This window comes from Falco cherrug, chromosome 13 (genome assembly GCF_023634085.1).
Source record: "Falco cherrug isolate bFalChe1 chromosome 13, bFalChe1.pri, whole genome shotgun sequence".
NCBI lineage: Eukaryota > Metazoa > Chordata > Aves > Falconiformes > Falconidae > Falco > Falco cherrug.
The window spans coordinates 5,694,056-5,705,922 of NC_073709.1; the positions used below are offsets into that span (position 1 = coordinate 5,694,056).

Consider the following 11,867-nt stretch of genomic DNA (forward strand, 5'->3'; position numbering starts at 1 on the left):
TAAGCTCAGGCTCCTCCGGTCCTACCAGCCTGCCTGCTTCCGGAAACTTAATGTATTATATTTCAGGGTGCTAAAACATTTGTATATCCCTGCCTTATAAAACATGCAAAAATGCCATCTGCAGTTAGCATGACTAACTCCAAGCACGCAGTCCTACTACAGATCCCCTTGCAGCTTTCTTCATTTCATTGCTAAACGCTTTTCAAGAAAGAAAGAAAAATCCATTTTTAGTGCTAATGCCACCTGCAGGTTGAAGAAAAACGGTTGCAAGATCCCTGAAAACTGAACAAACATGCCTTTTCCCACCCCCCACCCCACCCCCTTCCCTATCGTTAGGGAACGTTATTGTGCAACTGCACTTTTTCTGGACAGAAACAACTTTGTCCATTGGAAAAGTGACCTTTTCTCACTGCATGGCTTGCATTACCTGCTTGTGGAAACTTCCACCTTACTGGTAGGTAGTGTTTTATGGGAAATCTAAAATAAAATATCCATCAGCAGTTTTCTCTAATGTTTCTTCCCCTACTATAACTGCTCTGTTCCCCTGCCCCGACAGGATGTAGGGACCTCAGTCACTGACTGTCCATCCCCAAGATGTCTAATTTGGATGGATGCTCAAATGTGCACTTATCCACCTGTGCTGTCACTGCCAAGACACTGACTGGAGACGCTTGATGTTGCATTTGAAGGCTGGACGCAAACGCCACTTTTGGAAATGCAGACCCCATCCCTGACTGACACTGCTGGATGCTCCAAACATGAAACCGGGAGCTGCAGATTCCTTGTTTTGACACTGAACACCTTTACCACAGTGCTTGCGAGCTTCAGCTCAGTTCTCACTTCTTTAAAGTGCAAATACTGATCCCAGACAGATCCCTACCACAAGAACCACCCTGCTCTGAAAAAAAAAAATATCCTAGATACAAATTAGCCAGCCTCCTATTATTTAGTACCACGTTAGCACCGGCATGAGGACTGCCAGTAGCTGCTGCCTGCAGGGACCAGTCATGTTGCACGTTTTTCCCTCCATAGAGACACATTCACGTGTTTCCCCCCAAGACCCAAGCAGTGGAGCTTTAAAGCCACCCCTTCCCCTCCAAATATTGCTGCTGGGAACCTCACCGCTATCACCGGTTCATCATTTTCGTTAGTAGTACATTTTCAATTATGCCATGGACCCTGCTTTCAGTTCTACAGTCATTTTTCCTGCTGCGTGAATTATATCTGGGAAACAGCGAGCTGAGCTGGAACAGTCAAGTGTATTTGACTTCCCCCCCTCCCAAAAAGGGCATCTTGGACCTACATTTTGTAACCATTGGGCTTAAGTACATGAGACTGCACAACCTCTGACACAACGTAATGCTGAATACGATGACATAATGTTATAAGAACAGACAGAAATAACGTGGAAAAGCCCTTTCTGGCTCTAATAGGCAGCTGGTGACACAGGTGAAACACCTACTGTACCACTTAATAAAATTATTTTAATTTAGAATGGGAATGAAGAAATGGAGCCAATTACCTTAGTGGATCTGACAGGCAACCCTAAATGGATCCTCAGCATCCTTGGTTTGGGCCATTTTTATCCCTATGAATAATGATAAAATGACTCAGAAGAGATGCCTGAGGAAACACTGTGCGCTCCCAGCCCAGATAATATTAATAAGGCAGACTCCCAGCTGCAGAGAAAGAAACATGAACAAATGATCGTGTTTTCGCTTGTGCCCCCTTTTCTTTGACTGAATTAGAGAAGAAGTGGGTGGGGAGAGAAGGGGTAGGGGAGAGGATGGGGGGACTGCCTGCCCTCCCACACCTGAGCGATGTCCCCGCTGCCAGATGGAAGTGCCCAGGGCAAGCACTGCTGCCGACAGGCATGCTCCAAAAAGAGTTTGCAGTGTTTCCGTGGGCAGAAATAGTATCTGTGGCTGCACTTAGCTGTGTTTAAAAAAAAAAAAAAAAAGTTTCACGGGAAAGAAATTCTGATGCCGTAGGGTGTAAAGTGACTGTCAATCAGGAGCATGTAGGAATCCTTCCCCCCACCCCCACGATAAATAATAAATAATTGCAGAGAGTGTAAGCACAGGGGGAGGTGTTTGCTACCCCTATGTACCGGTCTAGGCCAGCGCAGCGCACTGGACTACTGGGTGGACAAATGGTCTGTTCCAGTATGGCAACTCCTATTTTCCTGTGAAAATACAGATTTCATGGTGCAAGATCAGTTCTGTCAGATTAAATCAAAATGCAATAATCACTGAGCAATTGCCATCTGATACCTAAATACCCCCACCAGCATTATCCTACTACTAATTTTAAAACAGACACCTCTGAGAAGGATGATTTTTTTTTCCCAGGGAGAAGAATAAAAATCCTCTGAAGTGATAAAAATTAATCTCAATTCATGTTAGTTTCAGTGACAGCGACTGTACCCGGTGCACAGGCTGTCCGGCAGTATTTCTGGGATGAATGCTGTATCTTAAAATAAGGCAAAGGAGCCTAAGAGATGTTGTTTTGTAGGAAGATTCCCCCACTCCCCCACTCCAAAAAGCATCTTCCACTCCAACTTCTGGGGGAGAGAGGCCACGAGAACCGCTGTGCCTTTAAGACCAGATGTAACTTGCAGATCAAAAGGGCACAGCATTCACCCATGTCATTGTCCCCTGAAAGATCAAAATCTCATTATATACTTGGTGCAATATCTGTTCTTTTAAGGTAGTTTACATCTCTCTCATCTTTTTTTTTTTTAAAAAATTTTATTTTTCTTACAGCCCCCACTTCTCCTTTTCTCCGTCTATTCTTATCACTTTCGAATTACAGAGATCTATTTTCAGATGAACGCACTGAACAAAACCTTCATCTGTTTTTTTTCCCCCCCTCTTCTCTCTCTCTTTTTTTTTCTTTTTTTCTTTTTTTTTTTTTTTTTTTTTTTTTTTATTTCCCAACATGGCGGTACGTGCTTATGCCCGCTATCTGCATAAGTCTTTTGTGTATTGCTAATGGAGTGCTGGAATTGTGGCAGCTCTGAGCAGGGAATACATGTGAGCAACAATATGCTGACAGACCCCTCGGTGGAATCTAATCTGTTCCAGCTCATGCACTCCTCAGAAACTATTTAACTTTCATTAAACTGTGTTTGATATCAGCTAAATAGAATGCATACGGCACCAATATAGCTCATATGGTCTCATTCATTCGATCACAGCAGTGCTTTTTTCTTATATTTTCCCCCCACTTGTGTCAGTACCCGGTATAGCTGGGTAAATAGGAGACCTTTGAAGATATAGTTAGTACTCAGATTTCTTTATTCTTTTGTGCTGGTTTCTTAGTGTTGAAACAGTGATTCATGTATGTCTCAGACAGCCTCCATTAATTTCATGTAATGTAGCTTTTATCTCGTAGCTGGGACAACTATCTCCAGCGCTGTCTCCCCATAGCATCTCTCGTGCTGCTGCCCATCGGCTTCCCACACCCCCAGCACCCCTTTTTCTCCTGTGAGCAGCTCATTTCTGGAGAATTTACTTTTGTTTTGTTATGTTGTGGGGGGAATAAATAAAGAGGCTAAGATTGCAGAGGAGAAGTAAGGTAAAGATCTTTCTGTCCGCATGGATGTCTTTATGTCTCACGTAGGGAGGAAAAAAGGCAGGGGGGAGCAGAGACGGGAGGGCTTTGTGGGGAGTGGGCTAAAATATCTTTCGTGGCAGCGGCTGGATAACAGTTTTTTTAACCTATTCACAGCGCACTAATTTGATTATGAATGCAGCACAGTAGGAGCATGCAGTTTCTGGGGAGTGGGAGGAGGGGGCAATGGGCACTGGATTTACAAGCCAGGGCTGTTCAAAAGTTTGAATGGTTAAATGCACCTAAAATAAAATAAAATAAATTATCAAGACCAAAAAAACCCCAAACCCGCCATTAACAAAAAAAAAAAAAAAGAAAAAGAAAAAAAAAATCCCCAACACCAAAGCAGCCAGCCCTTCAAACCAAAGGGAGCTGGGAGTGGGTACATTAGCACCACAAATAAACACTGCTATTCCATTTGTAAATAAAAAGAGAAAAAAGCTGGTTCACTCTTTTCTTTCTTTGCCTCTTGAATGATCTGAATGCATTAAAGACTTCTTCACCTTAGAAGGAGGATGGAAGAGGAAAAGCAACATCAATTTGATTGGGAAAAGTGAAAGCGATTACCTTACGCTTTCTTTAAAGATTTTTTTCCAATTATGTTTTATTAAGTCCAAAGGAATAATCACTTTTTTTTTTTTTTTTTATATTGCTTAAGAGAAACAACATGGGGTCCTTTGGTAGAGGGAACCCAATTATTTGGGATATTATTTTGCGAAACCTTTTCATTTTATTAGTATACCAGAGGGTTTTCACATTCACGAGGCTAAATCCTGACTTATTACTTTTTTGGAAGAAATGTCTCACCGGGACAATTAATTTTATACATTAACACTAGTCGCTGCTGTGTCGCACGTTTTAAAAAAAGAGAAGGAAAGCAAGCTTCTCACATGATTTATCATTCAGTTCATAACAGGGTCACTGACGCCAGCCCAGGTAATAGAAAATGAGCTTTTTCAAGAGAAGGTTCTGCTGTGCAGCAACTTTGGAAAGTCCTGGGCTGCACCAAGTTTACCAGCACTTTGAGCACAAGCCCTGGGTCTGTAGGCAGTGTTACCGCAGCAGCTGCCAAAGGGACAGCCGAAACATGCCGTATTTGCTCTCTGGAAATCAAATCCTACTGTGGTAACTTTGCTCCCAAATCTGATGAGGCTGCACAGAGAAGGACTCACTGCTACCAGCTGAAATGCTGATCCAAAAGTTATTGAGATAAGCTTATTGACATTTTTACTGTACATTATTAATCTTATTAATAACATTAACAAAGGCCAATTGAAAATGCATCATCTATAACCACGTTAATCTTCATTTTAGGGCATTTTTGTCCAAGTAAACTAGAGAGGAGTAATCAGTGCTCTGCTGTTATTTACCCCTGATTTTGGGGAGGCACGTGCTAGCACAGTGGCAGGAAGGAGGACAGCCTGATCTCACTGAGCACCACATAGCCCACAGTCAGAGGCAGCAAAATTTACAGTTACGGTTTCCAGTACTATGAGCCTAAAGATAAAACCAGTTTTAATATTGCCAGGTGAGCATGCACAGGACCAGGGGTAGCAGAGGCAGTGCTCGCCTGGTTTCTGTTGCATCCAGACCAGCACCCCTGGTTCTGTCACCTTGCTCTTTGCTATGGGTAGGCAGCAACAGAGGCAGCCTCCTGCCCTGACACTGTTCCATTTAAAAACATGCTGTGAAAAAAATATTTTTGTAGGATAAGGGGCAAGCACACACATAGGAGAGGCAACAGCTGGGGAGCAAAGACACTTCGGTCCCCACCAAGCAGGAGGCGCCAGGAGCAAAACCCAAATGGTGGCCCTACTCCTTTGTACTACTTGACACAACACAGCAGCACTGCAAAGCCTTTCCTGGGGAGATAGTGCCAGCATGATGCCCCAGCCACACACAGCACAAATGGCCATCACAGAGACCCCACTGCAAAACCCCAGCCAGATCCCCCTTGGCTCACCAGGAGGAAAAGCGGCTCCGGTGTCATTGCAGCATCCTCCAACTTGCCCTGTCCCAAGTCCATCTCAAAATAATATTGCCTCGTTTGCTTCCAAATTAAAGCCAACGCAGCTCTAACCCATGCTACAGCCACCCCGCAGGGCTCTGAGGCACTCCGGGGATCCCTGCAGCAGGGAAGGGTGTTGGGTGCAGACTTATCCCCGGCTCCACTTGCCTGGGAGATGCACTGTGCGAGATGTGCACAGTTAGGGCACTCAGACCCACAGCACTATTCCTTTTCTGTTTGCTCCATTTTATTTGATTTTTCTCTTCTTCAGAACAGTTAGGAAGCCCCACTGAACCCCCTGCACAAAGTGACAAATTTCATATTGCAGAAATTCAAGATCTTTGCAAAACCCACAAGCAGATCATGCATCCTCAGACCACTCCCTGCCCCCACCGCAGGGGTGATGCACGGCACTCACTTAACCCCATGGCTTTTGGGCGCAGCCCTTGGCAACTCAGAAGTTCACGCCTCAAAGCCAAAAAGGAGCCTACAGCGATGCACAAGCCCTTTTTTTATGTATTTATTTTAAGTTTTCTGCAATATTCACTTCTGTTCCCGTGCACGGCTGCCTTCAATAAATGACAGAAATATGTGAATAGCTAATACTGGACCAGTGGGGGAACCGGGGCAGCACTGAAGAGCAAGTGCCCAAATGCTTTGCAGTCAGGTAGAGCCAAGAAAGGCGTCTCTGATTCATAATCTCCGCTCAGCACTTCTCTTGTGCTCTAATGAAAATCGCAGCATATTGGTCGCTCTCGCTGCCAAGTGATATGGCCATGCCCTCTCCACAGTATCCAGCTACAAACACGCTTGATGGGCACTCTCCGGGGGGACTGCCTGCGCTGGTTTTACATTGCTAACATATGTAGGTACACCTGAAAGCTACAGCCTGCCACTTCTTGTGGACCTCGCTGGGGTACCTTTGCTCTTTTGCCACCAAGGGTTAATTTTCTAATGGCTGCTTTGCTGCTGAAGCTGGCCAAGTTTTTCATCGCCTGCAGAGCACCACAAGCTGTGATTTGGAGCCAGAAAACACCATTAATTTTCTAAATAGGAAGGATCACATATGTAAACTGTCTGGGTCTATAACCAGTTGGGCAGGTAGAAGGCAAAGAGAAGGAAAGTGGGTTGTTGTGGTTTTGGGTTGGTTTTTTTTTTTTTTCAGGCACCAAAGCAAAATAAACCCGAGGCTGCTGGCTGCACTGAAGTTTCTCGGTGAAGCTGGGCTCCCCCTTGCCTTCCCCACACCCCCCCCCCCCCCCCACGCACTTGGCGTCACCCATGGCAGTGCTCGTTTTTACTGGAAAAGGTCAGGTTGATGATTTATTGAACAGTTATTGAAATTTTTTTACATGAAGCTATGTGGAAAAGTTACTGGAAAATTCAAGGAAAGACTATACAAAGGTAATGGCTCACGGTTCATATTAGACCTGGGCCGATAGCCTTTCAGACACCGGCATGGCCTAATCCTGCCCCACATGCGTCCCTGAACAGCACTCAGTTTGTGCCAATAGAGGGTGGTGGGTGGCTGCAGACCTCAACTGGTGCTGAGACCTGTGGGATCTGTGTGTTTGCTACCCGCATCACACTCCTTCAAAACACCCACTGGCAGCAGATAGTACAGAGCTGCCTGATTTTTTTCAGCCAGGAACATGCACAAGTACAGTATTTTGGGGGTGTGGAGAGAAGGGTTGGTGCGCCATGAGCTTTCCTGCCCTGGGCGCAGCTGCCCGCACCACCTCCTACTGCCAGCCGTGCCTCGGTTTCTCTATAAGCTGGTGTGCAGATAGCGACCACAGAGGGGTGCTCTGGGTCTTAATTAATTAATTAACGCCTATGCAAGGCACTTGAAAGGCCTTTGGTGGAGGGACTACCAAAGTTCATATTATTAAATGGTTTTAAGGAAAAAAAATAATATCTATTTATATCTGTTTTCCTTTTGTGATTGCTTTTCCAAGTCTTTTATACAACACTTGGAACCATGCAGTTCAGCTTTCCACCTTTTCCTTGCCTCTCCACAAATACTTAGGAGTTGCCTTTTCCTCCCTTTGTGAGCGGAAGCGGGGAAGATCTCTGGGCAGGACCAAGGCTCCCTTGACTGGCAACCGCCACACTCATGCAGGGGACACCCCAGCCCCCCAGGACAGAACAAACCCTCAGCCAAGGACTGGGGCAGAAGAATTTAATTTTTTTACAAAGTACTCCCTACGGCAAAGACACAAAGGAACACTTTTTTTGCTTTCAGATGCTGTGCCAATACCTTAGCAATCATAGGCTGGTTGCAGCTGTGATTGTACCATGACCTCCAAGGGCCTGATCCTGCACTTATTCATCGCTCCAACAGCCATCCCAACCATATGCACTAACCACTGTAGGACTGTGTCCCTAATTAGTTCAATATTCCCCCCCCCCCCTTTTACCACTTTCTGTCTCAAGGAAGAGTATTATTCATTAAGGGCTCAGCAGAGCCCACCAGAGCTCTTTTTAGCTGAGATCTCCCTATGATCTTCCCAAGCCTTTAGTGGGGAGCAAGCCTTGGACTCTCTTTCATGGGCTGCATTGTGACCTGGCTTCAAAGTGTGCAAAGAGGTTCCACAGCTCCCTTTGTGCAGCACAGTCTCTTAATTGCACTTTTAAACACAGTGTAATTTTTGTAATTAACATTATGGTTTCAGAGGGCAGAGAAGCCTGCACTATGCTAATTACAAACTGGAGTAGTTGGAGTAGAAATTCAAGGCTCTGGTTGCTGGGGCCGAATGCAGTTTTTATGAAGGATTTCAAAGCTCCTCCATGGGCTCTGTGTTCTGAGTTATCATTAGCATTTGATAACATAAAGAATTTTTATAACATGTGACAGATTTCGATGTGAAGATTTTACCTGATAACTGGAAAATTTACATAAAGACCTTCATTAGCTCTCTGCTCACATTACTGCGACTGGAAGAACTACAGTGCACAGCCTCCCTGTAAGATGGGGCTTGGGAGCCAAAGAATTTGTGCTTTATAATAAAATTTATAGTACATTATGAAGGGAGGTTATAATAATCCTCAATGATGTTAGGAATTGGAGCAATTCAAAGAGTGAAAGAGAGCACAAGAGGTGATGGGAAAGGATATTTCAGTGTTGCCATGCAGCGGAGGACCTCAGGCTGCAGCAAAGACGCTGCGAGCAGGAACATAAACCATCCCAGAGCAGATGCTCAAACCACCACTGCAATGCCAGCGTTGGGGACCACTCCTGAGCATGGGCCAGGACCCACCCATCCCGGCTCACTGGCATTGCTGTTGCAGCAGTTTGGGGCAGCTTTCTCAATGGGGTAAAGTGAGAATCTATCATTCCTCCTGCTGCCGTCCTACTGGCTGCTGTACGTGTGCTGCTGGGCATAGAGCAGCAGCATCTGCAGGACGCATTGTCTTTCACAAGAGATAAGTTTTCTTTGCCATTATGGATATAACGCATAACAGTGTAATCACATCATCACAGAATTCAAGCCACCCAGAAACCATTAGTAAAAGTTTATGAGTATCTTTCTTATGATAGCAGCAGCCTAAAGCTCCTCCTGGGACAACATGGTATTTCCCAGATGCCTGCACAGCTCCAAGACCCTTCCATCACCTGTTGAAGGCTGCGTAGCTGCATCCTGTGGACATTTTATTTTCTAGATATTTCATATTTATTATAATCTCCAGTAAATAACTGAAATTGTTCACCAGCATGCTGCCACATTGATTGCAAATTTGAGTAAGAAAAAACCAAAATAACAGCTGATGTGCACGGAGCTGCTCCGTGACACACTCCTGCCATGCCAAACCAACCAGGGATGGCTCAGCTGGGCATCTGAGCAAGGGAGGACATGGCCAGACCTTAACGAACTCATCACACTACCTCAATTTAACTGGCTTCTTCAGTCTTTTGATGCTATCAGTACTGGCTTCTGAATTTCTCTGCAGGCTAAAAAGCCTCCCAAGCACCCTCAGTTTTAGAAAAAATAAACCATCTAGCTCTTCCTTCAGGAAACCCAAGCAATCTCACCAGCTGATGCATAAGTTTCATTCCTCAAGTCACGAATCGGACTGTTAAAACCACACAACATCTCTGACAAGTCTCGTTAGTCCTGCTGCATGGGGAACAGCCACACTGGATTTTCAGTTGCCTTTGCAAAGGAATCTCCCTGTCCTGTAGTTTTGCAAGCCCAGTGCCTGCAGAAACCAAAAAGTAACCTTAGATCAATGATCAAACTTTCATAGTAGATGGCTTTTATTTTTACAAAATATTTGCTTCCAGCAGAGTGTATCTTAATTTCTGAATGCAGAAATCTGTCATTAAGCTTTGACCCAGCTTCATGGCATTGTCAAATGCAATAACGTATCTTTTAATAGTTTTATATCAAGTAAGGATATAACATATCATTAGTTTAAATGTATTTGCAAGCAATTACCCCCACCAGGATATTTGTGAATGCTCATGCAAAATTGATGAAATTCTGACATGCTTAAACATTGTTCATTTAGCTCTATTCCTTATGTATAGAAAAAATAGAATAAATAATTCTGCTGCCACTTGCAAACTACTGTTCAGCATTTTCATTCTGTTCGTGGTTTTCTGTCCTGCCTTTAAACTATAGCCCTTGGTGATCATTTGGAAAAACAGTTTCATATATGTTTAATTTTAAATAGATGTACTAGATTATTCATTCCTCTTATTATTGTTCAATGCAGTAATTTAAACATGGACTAGATTTACTGTGTGTCAGCTGCCTTTCTTTTACAAAATGGGATAAATTATTAAATGAGTAGAGGTTGTTTGACAACGGGTTTTCCAGTACTTCACAAAAGAATGACCTTTGACATTGAGCTGTCTTTTGAAAAGAATAAAGAGTAAATCAATTAAGTCTCTATGCTGTGGTTCAAAAATACACTGTTATGGCACATTCTTGCTTACCTCTAAGCTGACTTGGGAAGACTCAACCCATTACAGTCATACCACTAGGTAAATTATTGATTTAATCGTCAGGTTGCCTTGCAAGCAGCACTCTCTGGCCCAACCACCTTAAGCACAGTCATTTCTAAAATTCCTCCGCTCATTCCCTGAGCTCCAGAAAAACAGTGATATCAACCTCTGCTAACATTTGCCACCAACTTGGAAGACCTATTTACAAGTATTTATTCTTGGCTGCATCTAGCAGAGGCTTAGACTTTGCAAGAAGAAATGTCTTCATCGATGATGTTGAGGACCCTTTGTGTTTATGATCTTCTGTGTGAGAGGATTTTCAAGGAAGTGGAGGGGACATCCGGTGCCAGATGCTCAAAGCTCAGATAAAGCTTGAATACTAGGATATTCCCTGCCAGGGAAACCCCCAAGCTCATGGGAAACTGGACTGCCAGACCCAACAAACGGACCTAATTTTTCTTTCTCATTTGTGTGGCCTCTACTAATTGCACTATTTACTGCAAAGCACTTGGGGTGCTTTGAAACAAAGACAAATGTATTGGCTTAAGGTATGTCAGTGAACTGACCCTTTAACTCCAGCAAAACATAACTACAAAATAGGGGGCGGGGGGGAAATCAATCAAGTAAATCAAAACAGAATCTAAACAAATACCTATTTTTTTTCACCTGGCTTACACAGCACTGCAGCAGCACCAATCCTGTATTTACAACAGTCTAACTCAGCAGTATAAGGGAGCAACGAGAGCACACGCAAGGGGATTCTTATTTTGCAACCCAACATTGGTGTGGTGGGAATTTACGGACATAGCTATTTTTATTAAATTGTTTTTGGCTCTAAGGAAACCAAAGGTGAAGTTTACTCTCTGCCAGAATTAAGATTTCCTTCATTTCACTAAACACTCATGATCATATCTCACATTTTTTTTCCTTCATGTTTTTCCATTCCGAAGGGATGCAAACATTTTACACACTAAGGGCTGATCCAGGGCATGAATGGAAATCACTGGAACAATACATGGGAAAAAGCCTACCCAATTTTGGAGTCTCCCAAGTCCCTTCCTTGCCTGTAAAGGACGCTCCCTCCCCTATATTTAGGTTGTGACTTAATTCACTCAAGTTTTTACCATCCCAAGTGATGGGATTTGCATTAGCTCCCCTGGGAGACTGCTCCTGCTAGGAAGCTCTCTGTACTATTCAGCTCTAGTTTTCTGTTTCTCACTTTTCCCTCCAGGAGAAGAGCTTTTTGAGCAGTGTGACAGCACGCAGAAGGTCTTCGGGCCTGAGGACTACCCC

At 44.0% G+C, this 11,867-nt stretch overlaps 1 long non-coding RNA gene across 12 annotated transcripts in view; it reads right to left on the reverse strand.

Moving 5' to 3' along the window:
* LOC129737253 (uncharacterized) overlaps window positions 1-11,867 on the reverse strand; it is a 229,998-nt gene that overhangs the window by 111,299 nt on the left and 106,832 nt on the right. The gene's annotated exons all lie outside the window — the stretch shown is intronic.